Genomic DNA, 18,236 nt, shown 5'->3' with positions numbered 1-18,236 from the left:
ATGTAAGATGAAGAATTCAAACTGTAACATGTTCTCCAAAAGGCCTTTACTGAGAAAGAAGAAGAAGAATTTGTGATATATGAAAGAAAAAGTGCAGTAAAAAAAAGAAGACTAACGTTCTAATGGCATACACAAAGAAAGTCATAGCAGACTGACAAGAAAAACTGTTGAGTATATAAAAAATTAAATGACTAATACAATTAGCTAGGAAAGAGCTTGAAAATCTGGAAGAAACTAGCATTAACAATCATGAAAATGAAGACAGAACAAAACACAAAAACAAAATTACAGCAGAAGGGAGAAATATTGGAAAAATTAATTGGGGGGGGGGATTAAATGAAGTCACGCTTAGCAAACGTGGTGCTACAAAGGATGGGTGCACAATTTCATAATATCAAGGGTGGGACGAAGATTGTGAGCCGATAGTAAGACCAATGAACCTACTCAGTGTAACAGGACGCGAGCGAAGCACCCCACTCCCTCCCCACCCCCCACCCCCCCACCACCTCCACCCCCCCACCACCTCCACCCCTCTCGCCCCCGGCGTGCAGCTAGCAACAGGCGCGTAATCGCCCTGCGACCTGAGCCGATCACAACCAGCCAATCAGACGCGATTTGCCGCCAGCAGCTAATGAGCGTTCATTAGGGCACCTCTGGGATCAGTTCTCACGCTATTCGCTCGCTGAACTGCAGTACGTTCCCCGCCAAAGACCTTCCTTCCACGATATCACGGCACTGTAGGAAAATTTGAAAGTTATGCAGTGCTGACGATTTTTGTGTTCAGCGGGGCGAAAACAGACAAGAGACTTTAAGACCTCTCTCGTTTGGTATGAGAATATTTCAGATACCAACTGAAAAACATTATGCACGTATTTATTCTGAACTGCCTGTTAAATGAAATCGTACCGACAAGTTGTTTTCAAAATGCGTATAATATGAAAAAATGAATTCTCGCATTAGCACAACGGACAAAGTTAGTTAGCGCCGCTCCCCCCCCCCCCCCCCCCCCCCCGCCTCCCGCTTCCCTCCGAACACATCAAGCCAATGGCGTGTAACATCGCACCTTTGATAAAGGACGCAGAAAAGAACAATTATATCAGGACTGACATATCTTCCAGAAGCCCTCCACTGATGATTACAGACCCTAGAAGTACTAAGCTGCAGGGATGTTAATTGCTACGTTTCACATGCTGATCAACGTGGATCCGAACATTTTCTAATTTTCTATGGGTTTAAGAATCGAATGACGCCAGTCGAGGAGTATTGCAGTGTCTGAGTGTTCGTAAAATCAAGAAAACACGCTTGCAGACTGGTGAACGTGGCTGTCATCATCTTGAAAGACAATACAGTGCCCAAACCATACCCATCATGAACATGTGCTGGGTTGGCGGACACGTTCGTACCGTTTTTCCATAAGTTTGATAAACCCAGCAGACACACGCGACAGACTTTAGTCAGGAAAAATATACACTCCTCCACTATTTACAACAGCCTACCAATGCTGGGGCAACTTTTCGATTCCTCCACTGTAGAAATCACGAGGTTTTGAGACGAAGAACTCGTCGAGTCACGTTCGGAGCGCATTTCCATTCGGAAAGGAAGTACGTTGGACAGAGAGCGAAAAAGGTGAAAAGCTGAGGGCGCAAGGTCAGATGAATAAGGTGGACACGGAATGACTTCCCAAACTAACTCCTGAATAGTGTTTTTCGTCAGTCTAGCAGAATGCCGGCGGGCGTTATCATGGAGTAGCATCACTTCACGCAGTCTTCCTAGTCGTTCTTGTATTGTGTCTTCAGGACATCTCAGTTGTTGACGATAAATGTTAGCACTGATGTTTATACCTTGGAGAAGCAATTTGTAGCACACTTCATTGTCATTGTTCCAGCAGAGGCATAACATTGCTGTGGAAGCGTGCATGTCTCTGTACGGGGAGTTGCTGCTTTGTTTGGCTTCAACCGTTGCTTTCTGTTCCCTATATTAGCTTAGAGACACCATTTATCGTCACCGGTAACGATGCAGGATAGGAATGGTCGGTGTTGTTCAGAGTAACTAGAGATGCACATATGGCCACCCGCTGGTTTTTGTGATTCTGGTTTACAGTATGTCGTAACCTCCCATCTGATTTTTGATCGTTCTCCGTGGCACGCAAATGTCCCACGATGGTGGAACGATCGTAGTTCATCACATCTGCCAGCTCTCGAGTACTCTAACGTAGATTATTGTGGGCAATGCGTTTCAACGATCTTCATCAAACTCCAAAGATCTACCTGAATGCGGAGAGTCACTTATGTCGAAACGGTCCTCCTTAAAAAGAGAAAACCATTTTCTTATTATCTGCTGTTCAATGACATTATCCCCATATACGGCGCAAATGTTTCTGGCTGCCTCTGCTGCTCCCACCCCTCCACGGATCTCAAACAGGAGAATACGTCGGAAATGTTCCGATTCCTTCACTTGGCGCTCCAGATTCTAGCGTCCACAGCTGCACTCATTATCTCCAAATGGCAGAACGGTAATATATAAACTCAAATAGCAACACTGAACTACAGATGAAAAATGACAATCGATAAACAGACCCATAGCAACGGCGGCCTGGAACTAGGCTCGCGGGCGGCTTTTTGGCGTGCGGACCGCTCTTTCTCTCAGTGTACACTTCCCCCACCACGCCGCTATGTTGTCGGAGGGGGAACTGCAAACGCGCCGCTTATATAGCAGAACAGTCGCGCACGGAACACGACTGGCTTGCATGCGGCTTGGTTTCATATTACGCCGCATTAGCAAACTGGAAAAACTTCAGCTACATATCATGAAGGGCGGTATTTTATCGTTACCGACTGTTGGTAAAAGCGCGCATAAAAAAAAAAAAAAAGTTGAGTTTGCAACTGCATTACGTCAGTAATACTGTGTGAGCCACATAGTTACATACAAAATTCTTACAACGTTTACAGTGAATTTTGTTTTTTGATGAATGAGAAACTTAAAAAGTTTTTTTTCATACCTTTTCACAGGTGTTCAATCTGCCCCCCCCCCCCCCCATTGAGATGCACGGCATATATCAATGCTGTATTTAAAGTGTTCCCACACTGCATATCTTAAGTTACAGCTTCCACAGCTGCTATTATGTGATGTCTCAGTTCATTTATTGTTGTTGGTAATGGAGGCACATAAACATAGTCTTTTTTAAACGTCCACGAGAAATAATCACATACAATCGGGTCCGGTTACCTTGGAGGCCAGTAATGTAAGGCTGAATCATTTGGTCCAGTGCCACCTATCCATCGTTCAGTAAAAAAATGGTTCAAATGGCTCTGAGCACTATGGGACTTAACATCTGAGGTCATCAGTCCCCTAGAACTTAGAATTACACAAACCTAACTAACCTAAGGACATCACACACATTCATGCCCGAGACAGGATTCGAACCTGCAACCGTAGCAGTCGCGCAGTTCCGGAGTGAAGCGCCTAGAACCGTTCGGCCACCGCGGCCGGCATTTTCAGGAATCTTTTGATTTAAAAACTTCCGAACTTCAAATGCCATTGTGGGGGTTCCCTATCTTGTTGGTAAATCAAGTTGTTCGAATCAGTCTCCAACCGTGGAAAAAGAAAATTCTCAAGCATATCGAGGTATGCGCCTCCTGGAGCAGTGTTGTCGGCAAAGAAAAATGGACCACACACTTTTTCCTGTAAAGCTCCATAAAATTCATTAAGTTTTGTAGAGTCCCTCTCACATTGTACAACTTCATGTGGTTGTTCCGTACCCCATATTCTCACATTACGACGGTTCACCTTTCCATTTGAAAGTAGTGTTGCAGCGTCAGTAAACACTAGGCGTGGAAGAAAACTGTGATCCTCCATCTTACCAAGAACGAAATTACAGAACTCCACACGTCTTTGTTTGTCACTTTCACGAAGAGCTTGCACTAGCTGAATTTTGTATAGTTTCTTGTGTAAACGTCGATGCAACACACGCCAGACGGTCATCGGGGCATGTTGAGCTGCCGAGCTGCACGGCGAACGGATTTCTGCGGCCTCCTCGTGAAACTATGGCAGATGCGTTCGATGTCTGTGTCAGACATTAGGTGACGATCCCGCAATTTACCTTTACACCAACAACCTGTTTCTCGGAGCCGCGCGATCGTTACGGTCGCAGGTTCGAATCCTGCCTAGGGCATGGATGTGTGTGTTGTCCTTAGGTTAGTTAGGTTTAAGTAGTTCTAAGTTCTAGGGGACTCATGACCTTAGCAGTTAAGTCCCATAGTGCTCAGAGCCATCTTTGTTTCTCGGAATTGTTCATTCTGTCGTCTAATGCTCTGTGCTGTAGGAGGATCCACACAATACTAGTACGAAAGTCACGCAATCGCACTGCGCAAAACGTAGAAGACAAAACGCTTTCTGTCGTCCCGATACCATTTTTACTAGAACTGAGGTGGGCGCACACTGCTGCTACCTAGCGGGAACCATGTAAAACTGAGAGTTTGCTCTTTCTAACTGGACGTTGTTCACGCCCATATATCATATAACATAATAGCTATGATTTTTTTAAAAATCAGGTGATTCTTTTTAATACTCTCTGTATGCTATCGTAACTACATGTTAAACGAGAAAAAAATATTACCTAGCACGTCTCTAGCGACAGTGACATGTCTACAATTCTCAAGAAAATATATAAGAAACAGAATGAAATTATCATTATTCAGTTTCTTTTGAGTTACTGAAGACATAATGAATCTGATATCTGTTACAAACTTTTGGAATCCTGATAGGCGCAGGAAATATACCAGATCGTAGTTACTCAGGCTGCCACGTAATCGTGACTTATTCAGTTTCATTATCGAAGAAAAAAAATCTTTCACACTCGTAAGTTAATCCAGCATCATTATGGAGACAGAAACTCTCCTAAGAAAAACCTTCATAGTACTCCTGGACAGTTTTAAGGTAATACAATTTGTCTTTTAATCGCGAATTACGCTGCAGATCTGCAAATGAACAGGGGCACATTCGACTGAAATGGAAAAAGATCTTGAAAACGTCTCACAAACAGATGCGAGGTTGGTAGTGTCCTGAAAACGACTTGAAAACTCTTCCAGTACCGAAATGAATTGTTCAAAATTCGCATTTTCTTCAACACCCGACAACTTAGGAAAATGAGCGGTGTTGTTTTTCAGAAGTTGTCCCTGCATCCACGTTTCGCATTAAATCAGATATTAATTGCGTCCCACCTTGCAATTTCTTATTGAATGTCTTGAAGTGTGCAGTCAAGTCAGCTAAAAATGCTAGGTCTGCAGTCCATTCTGATTCTTAAAACTTTGGTTCCTGCTTGCCTTTTTCCTTCATAAATTGAACAATAGTAGATCTTAATACGAAAACTCGTTCCGGGCATATCCGTCGACTTCACCAATGTACCCGTACATCGCAGCAATAAATCTCGTCTCCATACTGCTGCTGCAGTTCCATCAAAAACTGTTTAAACTAATGATGGATAACTCGTTTGACTTTAGATAAGCTGTGTTCAAGTTTAGAAGTAATCAACCAACCCAAGCTGCGCTGCAAATCCTGCAAATAGTGAGCTGCTCAAATAACTAACAAGGCTAACGGGGAAATGTGAAACTTACTTAACTCAGCAAACATGCGCCCCAGCGCCCAAGTCAGCACCGAATGCAAAAGCTGAGATGGCGGCGGAGAATGGCTGCCACTGACGTCAGGACAGATCCAGGCGCCTTCCCCATGGCAAGTCCCCAAACGGAAATGTCGTCTCCACCCAACTCTCTGACTCTCGAAAAATTCAGAGTGGAGGGGAGGTCGAGGTCCTCAAGGCATTGCCACAGCGACCATCGAGAATTCCTCAAATTTCCCATTATAGGTTCACTAAATACATTTGACTAAGAAGAAGGTTGGTATTGACTCGTAGACAGGTTCCATTCATTGGTCGAGTCCTTCGCCGCAAAGTACTGCGTCAGACATGATTCACAAGATTGAATACCTGATTTTGGATGGAAGGCAACGAGTTTTCTCACGGTAGGCTAGCGACGCGATATTGTTCTCCTCTGCGTTCGCCGTACCGGAAAGTGAATTCATCACACGTGGCAATCCTCTGGGAGCTAGCTGCCAACTCCTTTCAAATGAGAAAACCGAATTCGTAGGCGAAGCGGACAGCCCGGGGCTTGCTGCAGACGCTTCTGCGTAATGCGGCACCCTCGACTCCTGCCTCCCCTTTGTGACCGACCTCCTGCGGTCAAGCCAGAGTCGCTGAGTGGCCGTCCAGCCCGATCTCTTTCCACCAAAGCGAACTCTATATATAGCAGGCATGTGCTTTCCTCAAACATAATCAAAAATCAGCAAATAGAAAGATAAGCATGGCAATGTTACATCACTCTAGCATGTCTCCTTTTGAAAAGAACAAAATTCCCACGATTACTATCCCCTGTGGTCACTGAGTATTAGCGCGATAAGAAAATTACCTACTTCAACCCAGAATCGGAACTATTAGAACCCGACACTCCAAACAGTCTTCCATCAGATTAAATTAAAAATATAGTAAGACATCAACGCCTGTTAAGTTAAAATGACAAACAAGAGACGAAGATAACTGTGATACCTCCAAATTAGTACATATAAAGATGTGTCATTAACCACGAAGTAGGGAACTTTGTCACACGTGACATCAGCAACGTACTCGTATTTACAAGGTCTCCTTCTTAGCGCTAGTATGAGGAGCAAATGAATTTTTGACTTATTAACTAATATTCTTTCATAAAAAGTGATGTATTACAGTTGTTGTCTATCCGTGAAGATCTTCTGAGATGAAACACTTTAAGAACTGTAACAGATATCCACAGAGACAATGGTTCATGTTTATTTACAAAAAAAAAAAAAAAAAAAAAAAAAAAAAATTGATTTATACTAAGAAATGTGACTGTTAGTGTGCACAAATTGTAATGAAATAATTAAAAAAAGAAATAAGTTACCAGAAAAATTATCTTATATGGCGACTGCCTCATTTAGTCATATACAGGTATTAAATGAAAATTTTACTCACTAAATCTTAAGGCAAGCATCAGTATCTTTGTTAAAAATTATGACATAGGCCTCGAATTTATTGATTCCTCACGTTTCAAATGTTTATAATGTGTTATGTATGTCAAAAGGTTATCGTACATCAGTGAGTGCGTATGCAAGCTTACAACATGAAGTTCCTATGAAAATCTCAGTCATTATAGTTGTCACCTAGTGGCTGCCTTCACTAAAGGGGAAAGTGTCGCAACAATACTCAGTCTACTGCCGGGCTATGCTCACAAAAGCGTCCATTGTGTGCCGACGTGTCGGGCTACACAAAGCATGCACCAAACTGCAGAGAAAACTATATCGTCAATAAATCAGTCTGTGTAGTTCGTACTAGCTAGGAGGATTTGAGTCGTGCGTGGCTCGGGTTCCCGCCATCATGTATTTTACACCCTGTTTTTAACGTACTTCCACCTCACTACGTTAATTTAAATCACTACTGAGTTTCTGCTTTGCCTGACCGTGAGCTGCGTTAGCAGCGCGTATCGATATATCCCCTCTTTTACTATCTTTGCTCGACTGCTATTACTTCCCTGTCGTTGTCTGTCGTAACCAGCTCGGGTCTACCAATCAGTTGGAACGCGTCTGCAGCACAGTCCGGACCTGTCAGTCGGGGAATTGCGATATGGCACTAGTACAATCGGGTTGGAGCAGCAGTGAGGTTTGCGTTGACATGGCTCGTCCGACCATTGCCGCCATGCATCACTTGAGCCGGGCCACGGTCTTGGTGGATCGTCGGTCGGTCGTCCTACCGAACGACGCGTTCATGAGTCGGCTGTGTGTGTGTGTTTGTGTGTGTGTGTGTGGGTGGGTGGGTGGGTGTATGTATGCATCGACTTCCAATTTGTCTTCGTCTGTGATTAGTTACTGTTGGGTATCGTTCACGTCTTCGTGCAAGTGTTTGTCAGGTTGTGTGTATAGTTGGCGTTATTTCCACTGACGACTATTTTGGATGTTGTCGGCATTCTGCGGCGAGTCCGTCGGTTACTGTGGACCAGGGAAGTTGTCTCCGCGCGGTGCAGCCGGCTGGGTCAGCTGGCAGTCTCTGCACAGTGTTGGAGCGTGTGTGCAGCTGTCCGAGCGCTACGAGCTTCGTGGTTCACCGACCCAGGACGTCAAAGTTGAGTAGTGGTTTCAACTACCTAAGCCACGTCCATTCACGTTGTGTGGTTCGTTTCGGGGTTCGCTGTTGGGGAGGTTTTCCTGTGAGCAACACCGAGTGTTTCTATTGCTGAAATTTAGCTGCCACGCTGTGCAATTAACTATATTGGTTGACTACAATTCAAGTGCACCAGCGGAATTTTCTGCCTTGTGGCCGTTAGTGTGTTGGTTACCTGCCCTGGCCACTGACGTAAATTCAGGCAGTGTTCCTTTTGGGTGCAGTTAACTATATTACTGTATTTCAAATTCAAGTGTACCAGCGGAATTTTCAACCTTGTGGCCGTTAGTGTTCCGATTACCTGCCCTGGCCATTATTGTAATTTGAGGCAGCGTCCATTTCTTACCTGTTGTTGCTGTCCAATATAGTGTGTAGTTCTCACAGCTGAAACATATTTCATTGTGGATAATCACTTTCGTAACCTTTTGTGTTTGAGTTCTTGTGTACCGATTGGTGGCAAGCAAGTCGTTTTGTCGGTCGGTATGTGACTGTCCTCTGGCTGGGTTCCGACGGATCAAGTGTAGTTGGGCTCACCACATGTCTCACCTAAGTGAACGAAGGCAGACCGACCTCCCTGCATGCTTCTGAGTGCCGTTTTCTTTATTGTCCATCTCACAGGTGTTTAATTGTCTGTTTATAATCTATCAAAGCCAATGATTCAAAAAATTCTTGCTTTTACTGGATTTTATGTATTTTTTGATTTTGGAAAATCAATTGTGGGCCTTCAGCCAACTTAAATCCTTATTCTAAAAAAAATTGCGGCCATGTGCCTTTGAAAGGTTATGATAATTTATTTTAAAATCTTGAAAATTTTATTGTGGGCCTTCAGCCGTTTGTATTGAATCTTGTTTGTCTATTCACCGTTGCCTTGAGGCTCTCAGCCTGGCTGTGTCTATATATGTTAATTATTTTATTTGCAATTTTAACTGCATGTTTTTACCACTTGAGGTTTATCTTGTTGCTTTAAGATTTCTTGTTTCGAGGTCTTCAGCCGTGAAATAATTGCCTTTTTGAAGCTTGTAGTTCTAAAGGTTCGTCTATGTGCCGTTTTGGTTTGAAGGTGTTATTAAATTACAATAAATTACAATTTTGAGTGAACCTGACCGACACCTTATTTGACTCTTTCCACAATCCTAATCACCTGTTCTGCCCAGCGGGTTTAGCGGCCGTATCAGATTCATCTTACAATTGGTGTCGTATGGGTGACAAAATTATAAACGTACCGCATTCAGGAATATAATCGCCTATGTGACGGAGGCAACTGATGTACATAACATCAAATTCAAAAAGCCACCGCCGAGCTCACTCAGCGCCCAAACGGCTGTAATTGGTGGCTGACGAAAGATCATGTCATCTCGGCATGTTCCACGAGGCGCAAATCGGCGCCGGCAGAAGGCTAAATTCGTCCTATTATATCAACCATGTGTGTCATAACCACACAGGACGTAAAACACCAGACTCCTCCTCACATCTCAACGTCAACCCAACTCTGCCGTCACGAATGCAGAAATCCGCACCCCTCTAAACTCCTTTTCGAGTGGTAGAGACGAAAAGCCTCCCGTTTAGAATATACACTGATCAGCCAGAACATTATGACCACCGACCAACTATCGATATAAACCAGTCGAGACGTTTCAGCGACGACACATGTAGTATAAGCGAGTGTACGGTCTGCGTGTAGAATGGGGAAAGCGCACGATCTGAGTTTGAACGAGGGCAGATTGTGACGGCCTAGAAATTGCGGAAACTATACGGCTTGTCGGGTGTTCGAGGAGTTCTGTGGTGAGTGACTTCAACACGTGGCGAAACCAAAGTGAAACAATGTCCAGAAGTCGTGCAGTTGGGTGGCCACCTTTCATAACAGATCTTGGACGTCGTAGGCTGAGCAGACTGGTGTAATAGGACAGCCGGCGAACTGTGGCTGAAATTACATAAGACTTGAAGGTTAGGCAGAATATAAGCGTGTCTGAACACACAGTGCACCGAACACTCCTAACGATGGGCTCCGCAGCCGACGACTCATGCATGTGCCAGTGTTAACACCACGACACGGGCAGCTGCGACTGAAAAGGGCACGTAACCATCGGCACTGGACTTTAGCGCAATAGCAGAGCATTGCATTGTCTGATGACTCCCAATATCTTCTTCATCCTGCTGAAGGGAGGACGCGAATCCGTCTTCTTCCAGGGGAACTGCTCCTTGACACCTGTACTGCGGGACAGAGACAAAGGGCGGCGGCTCCATTGTGTTCCGGGGAATATTCACGTGGAAATCCATGGGTTCAGTGGAGCTCGCGCAAGGCACAATGACGGCCAACGAGTATCATACACTGGCTGCAGCCCACGTACACCCTTCATGACGATCACGTTTCCAGACAGCGGTGGCATATTTCAACAAGACAATGCGCCATGTCACAAGACCAGAAGTGTGCTGGAGTGGTTCGAGGAACATAGTGGTGAGTTCCAGTTGATGTGTTGCGCCAACCCCCCCCTCCCCCCCCCCCCCCGCCCCCAGTTCTGAAACCGATCGAAAGCATGTGGGATGAGATCGAACATGGTGTCAGATGTTCTCTCCCCCCCTTCTCGGATATTGTGGGAACTAGGTGATTTGTGTGTGCAAATGAGGTGCCAACTCTGTCCAGCGATCTACCAAGACCTCACTGCTTGCAGGCCACGACGCGTCGCCGCTGTTATCTGTTCCACAGGTTGACATACAGGCTATCAGGTAGGTGGTGCTCTCTGACACTCTGAAAGCAAAATCACTGCGAGGCATGTCTATTCCAACACTTTACGCACACAACCTATTAAATTTAATGCTGTACAAACCACAACAGAAACATTATGAACAAGACACTAAAGATCACAACACGCTAAATATGTATAATATTTGTAAATAAAAATAAATCACACAAAACTTGTAGACAGATACCCCACGGCTACTGTTACTCAATACATACGGAAAAAAATAGTTCAGGACCTACTGTCTCTCCTGAATGTCGTTACATTCCGTTTCCTAGGGGTCCTTTGTCGTCATACTGCCTCAGTTTCGGACTGCGCCAATTTTCTTTTGGATTACATGTAACGCCGGAAATGCATATCCTCCTATTTCCATCTATTGTACTATAATTTGTTTTCCTTATTTTTGTTACATGAATATATGACATTTCTGTGTCTTTATATATTGTAATTGTTTTACTGTTTGTATATATATATATTTATGCACTTATGTCGATGTATAATTGGTTTGTTTCGTAAATATTATTTGTATTTTTACGCTGGATCTTGCCTAGGGAAAACTGCTATCGAACGATTACATCGATAGGTCGTGTGGAGAATCAAAGTGTGTAGGATCTTTGGTAGTGTGAACTCTGCCGCGTGGAGAGCGGGCAGAGAGGGAGTCTGGCTGGAGTAGCGAATGGAGCAGGTGTGTTGTGTGACGCTCCCGCGAGTTGCCGCGCTTTCGGGGTTTGGCAGCATGTAATTGCGCTCGACTCGCGATGATAGTTTCTGACATGGTGTCGCGGACGGGAAGCATTAGCTGGCGCACATCAAGAGCCCGTTTCGCCTGGTGACCGTGTCGAGAAGAAGGCGCGCCAACATCCAGCTTCTGCAACAGCGACGGCCGACAATGAGTGACTGTCGCCACCTCCTCGATCGACGGCTTCAAACCTTCAATCAACCAACAAGGAAGACTAAAAGCACGTAAAGTTTCAGAACTGTATGGCAGACCTCAGCTTTTCAAATTGTTCGATTTGCCTCGCAAAATTACAGCAACTTAGCATGAACCTTTGTTGCTCATTGTCCCAATTGCATTGCCAAGCAGGGTCCCTTCCTTGTCCGAAATGAACCCGAGAGTCGTTGAAATTCAAACGCCAGCATAATTCCATTTCACTGCTTTAATTTCAAAGTTCAATTTAAGCATTAGCTGGCTACAATAGTTAGATTACACAAGCAAAAATTAAGAGTGCGAGTTTTGTTACCGTATTTTAGCTTACCTGTGACTGCAGCTCAGCTTGGTACGTACTAAACTTTACTATTGTTAATTGTTCAGAATCGTTTAATTCAAGTTCAAAGTTAAATCTCTTCTTTCTAAATTGCGTAGATTCAAGTAGCTTTAGAAATGATTGTTGAGGTAGTCCAAGACTAACTGTATTTCGACGTGCTTCAGAAAGAAAGCTCACTATTAACTTCAGTCACTAAATTAACTTTCGATTTTCCGGTTTCATTAATTCTTTTGCTAAATTAAATGTAGCGAAATTTATTACTTCTGACAAACTTTCAGTTTTCACACTACACGTGTCAACCTTCAGTTGCCACGCTTCTAGTGCTAATTATATGTGTAATAACCTTTATTTTTCAGTTATTATAGTAATTGTCCATAGGACTGGCGACCGTAATTTCCCCCAAATCTCAAATATCTAATTACCGCTAGTTGATTGTTAACGTAACGGCCGCACATTTACTTTCTTTATTAACTTTATCCCTATTTCAAAATTAATTTCCACCAGTTTCACTTGCATTTTTCCTTTCATTTAGATGTAACCCTTTCCTCCCTCTTTACCGACAGGTTAACTTCGGTGACGATTGCTTTTCCAAAATTCCCATTAGGTACACGCGGTTTCATTTTTCACTGTCATTAAGGTCGATAAGTGAGGGGGAGGTTACATACAGTCCCATCTAATGTTACCACTATCTCCCCTGTTTCCATCAGCGAACTCATTACCCCATGAGTTCCCGCGTTGGTACCTGCCGAAAGTAACGGCCGCCTCCTACTCTTCTCTCTGCCTCATCCAGATGTGTTAATATCAGTTTGAAAGCCTCCAAGCCATTTTTCTCCGCGCAAACGACGGTTCTTTTATCCTCCGTCGGTACGGTATTAACAAACAACTGAATTAGTTCGGCTTTACTATGAGGTTGCCCCGATGTTGATTTCTCTTCATAATTTCGCGTCGAAGTACACTTCATACGACTCCTACGACTGAAACCGAGTTGCTGCCAGTGGTGGACCCTTAATAATGCTCAGGTGCATCCCATTTTCGTTCAGCAGCAGACCAATATAATTTCAAACTTTCTGATTCGAAATCTGTAATAGCTGTACAACTTTTTACTACTGGAAACACCTTCATAGTAGCTTCACCACCTAAATGGCTGCTCATGAGGTCTAATTTTCTCTCTACCGCAAGAGGAAGCGCGGGAATGGGAGCGCTTGTGGTTCCGTCAGCGGCCGACCACGCTCTACGAGACATGAATTGATAGGCTCCTGTCCCAGTGGGATAAACGTCTTAAAGCATTTGGCGATTATTTTTGAGTGGAACTGTTGCATAGTCCCGGTGTGTCTGGTGTTCGGTTTTCATTTGACCGCCCCTTATCTACCATCGGTTCACTACGTCCTGAACGAGGGCTCTCTAGTTCTGGATCGACTGAAGTCGCCGGACTTCGAACGACGAGCCTTTTATGGACATCTGATGTGGGGTAATAATGATCACATTGGCTGAGAAAATGACGGCCACCACGTCAGATGAACCCTTATTACCACAATAGTTTGCACCATACATTTGCGCTAGTGGTGAAGCAGAAGTAATAGGAATCATTTACTAACGGATTTAGGCAGGGATTACTTCAAGCATGTAATGTAAAATCAGTATTCACCTTTTCCTTTTCGACTTCGAAATCATCAGTTATGCAGCGGTTCAGTAGAACTCTTAAGGGTAAACATGTTTAAATATTTCACTGTATGAAGTTCTTTCGAGTGATTGGACATGACGCAAGACCTAGTAATTCAGAAAGCGTAGCCACTGGACAAAAAAATCATGAAACTGCTCCAATATTCGTAACATACTGATAGAATGCTAGTAACTCTCCAAAATATCACCAGAAAATTTCAGTACAATAATCTAGCAGCCTACTGACTCGTTTGCAGAGAGACGTCAAACCATACGTGTGATATCCTACACCACCTCGCTCCACCTGTGACTGAAATGTGCGAGCATTAGCGGAGAGAGCGGTCGAATGAAATTTTGTACATTCACTTTTGGCAAATTCTTTACACATACACGAAAAATAGAATTGCATTCGTAATTTGGCAACACTCACTATCTACACAGAAAATAAAAAATAAACATAACACGAGTGGAACAAGTGTCAATACAGTGATACCTCTTTTTTGAAGTCTTACAAATGTGAGATAAAGCGGAAAAGACGTAAATGCTTCGTCATAGAATGTGATTTCGAAAAAGTGCCAGAAGTGAATGTGCAACCAGGTTTCTCTCGACTTCAGACTCCATCAACCACGAAGGAAAAAGCAGTAGTTTGCATAGTATGTAAACAATAGGCAAAAACACCATGACTGTACGCTAATTTTATAACGGAATACTGTTTCTAATCTATAAATATAAATTAAACTTGCCTTTTGAGTACGACTTCTTTCAGAACCGATATCTTGTTTTCAGTGCATTCACACACAAAGTTGCACAATATTGTGATCGAACGATTGCAACTAAAATGAGGTGAACTACAAGTTGTGGGTGATACTTCAGCGGCCGCGGATGAGGAAGGCCGCCCAACGCTTTCACTGTCTCGTGGAGTCCTCCCTGCGACTTACTGCCACTATCGTCAGGCTAAAACGGGACCATGTAGAGCTGTGTAATTCTACTGTTGACGTATATAATTGAGATGCTGCGTGATATTTAATCGACACAATTCTGGTCGTGGCTCGTGCTTAGTTCGATCACAAATGTGAATATTGCTCATTGCTTTCCACGCAGTGTACACAAATGCGGAACCAAGTCCCATTTTAGTCTTCTCATATTGCATGGAGTGGGTACCAGTGCCTGATGGTTGGCTGATGTGAGTACTTGTGTAGTGTAGTAGTGTGTCGTCTGTGTACGGTTATGGAAATGAAATGATGCCTCAGTGACAGCTTGTAGACCACACCTCTCGAATGACAGGCCCTGCCGAGCTCAGCTGCCTCATCTGTCTTGGCATGTTTGATGATCGAATTGCCAGATGGTGTGTCCGGACCACACGGGACTTTAATTATTTACAGCCTGTCATCACCTGTCACCACGTGGCACCGCCTCCGCCGCCTGTCTTCCCTGCCTGTCACCGATCACTCTCACCAACTTCCACTTTCGCCGGAGTCGCCTGCGCTGCCCACCGCATCTTCACAGAACTGTCGCCTGTGTCTTCAGTGTGACCACGTGCACCGCAGTTCGCTTCGTCGACACAGTTGACCTCGTTTCTCTCCGTCATATCCGACCGTCTGTTTTTCCTCCCCAGCAATGAGTCATCGTAACATACTACTACTTTGATCATTACAGCCTGGAGTTCTATGCAAATGCATGTTTTGACAATTTGGTAAATGAATGAATGCATATTTCTAAGATTTCATCAATACAACAGCAAGAAATTTAGACATTTACAATGCATATTATATCATTTTTGTGGACTCAGTACACTTATTGCATTAACTCTCATGACAGCATGTTTTCCTGATAGTTTTGCGGATTATGACGAAAGATCCCCATTTTGACCTGGCTGATGTCGGTAGAAGTCGATGTACCAGATGGTTAAAATGAAAGTGCAGCTACTCACAGAGCTCCAGTGTGAGCTGTAATTATCATGTGGCAGCAAAACTTGGTAGGTATGCTAATGTACTACTGTGGAACCGATTTATCCTGAAAAAAATTTTATTCCAGTTTTGGCCACCATGTGCAGATCTGGGACTGTGTCTACAAGAGAGACATATAGAAATGTTCCCCTATGTAATGAATTTGGAACAGGGCATGGACAGAAGCGGTCAAACACATGAGAAAGACATAATGCTGATCTTATTACGAACCGCCAGATACACAATTTGCTCCAATTGTGCACTGGTGAAGTCGACGAAATGCTTCATCCATAAAACGACGTGACCAACAGTAGCTCGTAGCAATTCCAGTAGACTCTGAGTAACTTGTTTCTGTATACAGGCCTGAAGTGTGAAGAATTTAACGCCAAGAGCATAGAGGTCACGCAGGCTGTATGGTTTGCCTAAAACGCACCAGTTATTAGTGCTTTCGGCCCTCCTACATACAAGCTGACAAAATATCTGACTAAACTAATGGCACCTATAATCAGTCGCTGTAGACATCATAGTGAAAACTCGCAAACCTTCGTTGACATCATAAAACAGATGAGGACCGGCCCAAATGATGTCTTCCTGTTTACGAAGGTACCAATGGAAGACGCATTAATATTGTAAGCTACTCATTTCTCCCCAGAAATTTTGAAACTATTTCACCACTTTCTGACTACCAGGTACTTTTTGTACGGTGGAAATGGTTACAAAATGACTTATGGAACAACCATGGATCACCACTGTTACCAGCCATGGATGACTTTTTCATGGAAGATTTTGAAGAGCGAGCGTTGACCAGCGCTCCCTTCCAACCATCTTGCTACTTCAGATGTGTTGATGATACATTTTTATGGTTGGTTCAAATGGCTCTGAGCACTATGGGACTTAACATCTATGGTCATCAGTCCCCTAGAACTTAGAACTACTTAAACGTAACTAACCTAAGGACATCACACAACACCCAGTCATCACGAGGCAGAGAAAATACATTTTTAATCTGGCTGCATGACAATGAGCCGCTGTGGCAGTTCGTTGGTCATTTGAATGGTTTACATTCCAACATACGATTTACAGTAGAGGTGGAGAAGAACAGGAAGTTAACTTTCGTAGATGTGTTGGTAGAACAGAAATCAAATGGACGACTCAGTCATTCTGTGCACAGGAAACCGACGCATACAGTTCTGTATTATATAACGGGCGTAGCTTTCACACATTCAGCTCAGAAGAAAGCAATGCCAAACACCTTAGTATATCGAGCCAGATCTATTTCCGACGTGGACTAAGCATCTCAAGACGGTGTTCGGAAGGTATGGGTATTCTGTCTGTGACGTTAGATCACCGCTGCTGAGAAAACCAAGAAGCGACTCCGTTCAAAGAAGCCAAGAGGACCAACACATAGCACTGTTTCCATTCTGCGGCGCAACAACTAGCACGGTGGGTAGAGTCCTAAACAAGTAAGGAATCAGGCCAGTCTCCCAGCCACCCACAAATTTAAAGACATATTGCGACCCGCTAAAGATAATCTCGACCTGAAAGTACCGGGAATTCATAACATTCCTTGCGAGTGTGGCAGGAATTACGTGTGCCACTCTATACGGACGATTCCCGATCGCTACGTTGAAAATCAACGTCTCCTTAAATACGAACATCTGAACAAATCATCGGTGTCACATCACAGTCTGTTAAATAAGCAAAAAGTCTTGTTTGAACATACTGGAATAATGGTTCAAGCTCCGAACTATTGTGATTCTGTGATCAGAGAAGCTGTTGAAATCAGACAACTTCAATACAGACACCGGCTATGAACTTCTCAAGGCGTGGAAGCGTCCACTTGACAATGAAGTAACACAGAGGAATACATCTCGCCGTTCACCGTCTGATGCGATGGGTGGCGCTGAAAGCAAATTCTATGGACATAGAGTGCGCCATCTCTGTACGCGCCGTCATGACGTAATCCGGCCAATCAGACGCCGTTCTGGGTTACAACAAAAAGAACCTCGCCAGCTCACTACAGTCAGTTTCAGTCCCTGACGAAAATAATCGCGGGTGTCATCGAAAGCTTTGAATATTATCCGAATTTGACGCGGCAAGTGAACGAGTAATTTTTATGTATGTCACATGCTGACTTTTTTCCTAATGAGGGTATTCTTAAAAGCTCTTGTCCGTGTCGCAGTATTTAGAGATGTAGAGCCAGATTTAGCTTTGCCACCACAATATACTACAATCAGACCTGGTACCTGGATAATGCTACGGTCTCTTACTGTGGTAATTTTGTCGAAGTTATCTCGGTAACAGATCGTAAATTATCGCAGATGTATTCAAGTTTTGTTTTTCGGCGTTGGGTCGTAGACACTTTCCAAGCCACTGACGCAGCTTGCATTAAAGAGATGGAAGTGGCATT

The sequence above is a fragment of the Schistocerca serialis genome, chromosome 9 (assembly GCF_023864345.2).
Source record: "Schistocerca serialis cubense isolate TAMUIC-IGC-003099 chromosome 9, iqSchSeri2.2, whole genome shotgun sequence".
NCBI classification, from domain to species: Eukaryota; Metazoa; Arthropoda; class Insecta; order Orthoptera; family Acrididae; genus Schistocerca; species Schistocerca serialis.
This window is presented reverse-complemented; position numbering follows the sequence as displayed.